We start from the raw sequence: 4,277 nt of genomic DNA on the forward strand, positions 1-4,277 counted from the left end.
TCAGTCTGCTAGTCAGTCTAGTAGTCATAATATCCGCTTTCTTTTTATGGTTGTAAGCAGTTATTTGGGACACAATGTTGCTCTGGGCCAGGCCAAGCCATTCCCCTTGTCTGACATCTGAGGCCTGAGACTTACCAGCCTGCCCCTGTGGCCTGGCAGCTCCAGCTCCGTTTGAAGGCAGCTGATTTGTTTCTGTTTATAGTTCGCACAGCCTCAAAAATGTGAGACCTGAGAAAGGGAATCCCTATCATCCCAGGCCCCCTCCCCAAGCTGCGGGTAAATGAGATGTTTCTGAAGTTAGGAAACAAAAACATCTGGAGATGCTGGGGATCGAACCCAGGACCTCATGCATGCTAAGCATGCGCTCTACCACTGAGCTACATCCCCACCTCGTGTAGGTCGGCTTTCTAAACTATCTTCTTTTAAATGAAACATAAATTTGCATTTAAAAAGGTGAACATAATTTGTTCTGTCGTAACCGAGAGTTAGGATTTTTATTACAATCGCTTTCCAAGGAATTCTGACTCTTGCAGACATTCGGTGTTGACGAGAATACACTGGAATCAGAAATCTCGGTAAGAAACATTCTCCCAGACACTTTTTTCCTGATTTCCTCCTTTTTTTCAAAAGCTAAACGTGATAACACAGAGATCCTTACAGGAAAACTAAAAACGCTTTGCAAATGACTGTTTAATGATGGAATCTACCAAACTAGCCCAATTTCCCTCCCCATTTCTGCCCCTTCCCGGACCTAGACCCTGCTGCGCACCTTCTCTTGAAAGCAAAGAACAATGGAGGGGTCTCTGTCGCCAAAACTTAACTCCTTCCTTCCTCTTGGAAACTGGGAGGGCTACAGGGGACCAACGCGGGGTTGCGCCCTGCGGCCACAGGTCTCCTAACCGAGAGTATAAATCACATCCCGGGACTAGAACTGGCTGCCGAGTCCCAGGAAGGAAGGGAGACGCGGCCCGAGCCCGGTTCCGGGCGCGCTCCTCCCCGCGAGGGGGCGGCTCTCCGGACCCGGGGCCCAGTCCTCACCAAGAGGCACAAACAAGGTTTTGCTCCTGCCTGGTCCAGAGAGGTCCGGGATACGGGCATCGGGGAGCAAATCTAGAAGAATCGACAGGGATGCCCCGTGAAAATGCGGGAGCGCGAGGCGGCGGCAGGGGCACAGGCGGAGGTGCGCGCGGTCCCCGCGTTTTGGGAGAGAAACGGGAGAGGAGGCCGGGGAAGCCCCCCAGGCGCGCCTTGCTGAGGCTGCTCCTGTCCGCGGGAGGACCGGGGCCGCCGGCTCGCAGCTCAGCAGTGGCCTGAAGAGGTCCAGTCCCGCGGCCGTGAGAGCGGACGGTCGGTCCCGACCCTCGGAGGGAAAGACGCACTCGGCAGCCTCCGAAGACCAGGTCTTTTTCAAGATGAAAAGAGAAACGTGACAAAGGAGCCACCCATCTTAGCGCTGCTATTTGATTTTCAAGGATGTAGTTTCCGATAACAGTCTGCACTCTTGAGAGAAACCGATAGCCATTATTTTTCTTAAGAAACAATGATTCCCCTAAGAGAAATGTAAAAAACAGCTTGCCAGGAATATCGAGTGTTATCTACTGCTGATTAGTACTCCAAAACTTAGTGGATTGAAAACCATACATGTTTATTATCTCACAGACGTGTGGGCTGGGCCCCGGGGGCCTGGCTGCGCCTCGCCGCCTCGCAGGCTTCCTGTGTCTGCAGGGTCTGCTTCTAAGGGCTCTTTCCACGCCAGCAGCCTGCGACTCCTCTGCCTGTCTTTTTGTTTTTTTTCCAATTAGGTTTGTTGGGGTGGCATTGGTTAGCAAGATTACGGGGTTTCCCGTGCAACCGTGGGAGGCCTCCCCTGCAGATGCTCTGAGTGCCCGCCCAGTCCCCTCTGCGCCCTGGCGGCCGCCGGAGGCGGGACCTGGGCAGCACCGCCCAGAGCGCTCCCTGCCGCTCCCGCTGACTAACACCTGACTTCAGTACATATTGGGGTCATCGTTAAGATGTAAATAAGTGATGGATGGAGAGACCGATGCCTGTTAAATGAATAAACAGGAAATATTTTCAGTGGCTACTTAGCAGATTTTAAATGTGAGAAATAAGGAAATCTGTCTTCAATCTTTTTAATTCCATTTAAAAAATGGAAAATTTATGAAAATGTATAAATTATCCAAGCTAACCTGATTCAATATATAGCAATTCAATAAACTGAATCAGGAATTTAAGCAAATTTTCATTAAATGTATTTCCAGGCTAAGAAAAGGTATTCTGTGTGAAACCTTAAGGGACATGATAACCTCTATGCCGTATAGAATATTCCAGATACAGAAAGGCTCTGTAGGTTATTTTAGATGACTAACTATTAACAGAAAAACTCAATGGAAAGAATGTAAGAAAGGAAAAGTGTAGGACTGTACGGACAAAACAGGTCTTTCCTTGCTTTGCTGTGGCTTCCACAATGTCTGAGAGCAGCTGGCAACTAAGCCCCAAGATTCTTAGCTCTTCTGCTTCCAACAGCCCCTTTGTTCAAGAGGCTGAGCTGCTAGTAACTCACCCTCAGGCTAAGTCACTATATACAGTATATAAATATAGACTGTGACACATGATTTATGCATTTCAGTTCTCTATTATCTGTTTTGAAACTTTATTTGCTATTTTTTCATGCCACTTCATATTATTATTACTAGAGGCCCGGTGCACAAAAATTTGTGCACTCGGGGGAAGGGGGGTCCCTCAGCCCGGCCTGTGCCCTCTAGCAGTCTGGGACCCCTCGGGAGATAACGACCTGCTGGCTTAGGCCTGCTCCCAGGTGGCAGAGGGCAGGCCCAATCCCTAGGTGCAGCCCCTGGTTGGGCTCAGAGCAGGGCCGATTGGGGGGTTGGGGCACCACCCCCTGTCACACTCAAGGCAGGGTCGATGGGGAGGTTGCGGCGCGACCCCCTTTCACGCACAGAGCAGGGCCAATCCGGGGGTTGGGGCACTGTCCCCTGTCACACACAGAGCAGGGCAGATCAGTGGGTTGGGACGCTGCCCTCTATCACCCACAGAGCAGGGCCGATCAGGGGGTTGGGGCGCGGCCACTCTCATACTCAGGGCAGGGCCGATGGGGAGGATATAGCTCTACCCCGTCACACACAGAGCAGGGCCCGGGGGGGGGGGGGATTGGGGTGCCGCACCCTGTCACACACAGAGCTGCAGGCCGATCAGGGGGTTTGGGCGCTGCCCCCTGTCACGCTGATCCCGGTGCCGGGAGGCATATTACCCTTTTACTATATAGGGTAGAGGCCTGGTGCATGGGTGGGTGCCAGCTCGTTTGCCCTGAAGGGTGTCCTGGATCAGGGTGGGGGTCCCCACTGGGGTGCCTGGCCAGTCTGGGTGAGGGGCTGAGGGCCATTTTCAGGCTGGGGGTGACTGAACTCCCAAACGTTCCTTTTTTCTTTTCTTTTCTTTTTTTTTTTTATTCTGGGCCAGCTTTAGCTTGAGGCTTGGCTCCAGCTCTTAGGCCTCCGCTCCTGAAAGTAGGTTTCTGGCCTTTGCATACAATGTTGCGAATCTGCTGGCTGAAGTACGGCGGTATTCGTTACAATGTTTCAAACTGCCCGCTCAGAGGCCTGCAGCCGCAGGCGGGGAACATTGGAGTCCTCCGCCACTGAAGCAAGCAAGCCTCATGTTAGTTTCAAGCTGCCTGGCTGCCAGCAGCCATCTTGGCTGACAGTTAATTTGCATATCTCGCTGATTAGCCAATGAAAAGGGTAGCGTTCGTACGCCAATTACCATGTTTCTCTTTTATTAGTGTAGATTTTTTTTTTAACAATTTCTTAGTGGTTTCTTCCTCACTACTTCAGCTGTCCTTTCGTTCTTTTATTTTTCTCTTTCATGGATGCCATGTTCTTTGGAAGCTTGTTTAGACCAAATGAATGGCCTTTTAGGCTTCCTCCACGTGACTAGGAGTTCACTTTTTAAATAATAAGAATTATATGTCAAGGGGAGGGGGGGGTGCTCAGGATTTTAGAGACACTTAGGTGGGGTGTGGCTAAGAAAAGGTTGGGATCCACTGTTTTATAGGCTTATGAAGATGGTGACAAAGATACCTCCCTAGGACATCTGCCTGGACTAAAAAAAGAAGTAAACAAAGTTTTCAAAGATACACACCCCCCATGTCTGCTCAATTTCTGCCCCCAAATCCCCCACCTTTCCGTGTCACCTAGCAACAGCAGCCTTTAGAAGGGAAGGCCACTCTTCATTCTTGCCTTTGTATTGGTTAGCAA

The 4,277-nt window shown here is 50.7% G+C and overlaps 1 non-coding gene across 1 annotated transcript; it reads right to left on the minus strand.

The window, feature by feature from the left end:
- Nucleotides 1-315: 315 nt before the first annotated feature.
- Nucleotides 316-387, minus strand: TRNAA-AGC. The gene has a single exon. It is a non-coding gene; the product is annotated as a tRNA-Ala (tRNA).
- Nucleotides 388-4,277: the final 3,890 nt, after the last annotated feature.

The sequence above is a fragment of the Myotis myotis genome, unplaced genomic scaffold, assembly GCF_014108235.1.
Source record: "Myotis myotis isolate mMyoMyo1 unplaced genomic scaffold, mMyoMyo1.p scaffold_m19_p_64, whole genome shotgun sequence".
Taxonomy (NCBI): Eukaryota; Metazoa; Chordata; class Mammalia; order Chiroptera; family Vespertilionidae; genus Myotis; species Myotis myotis.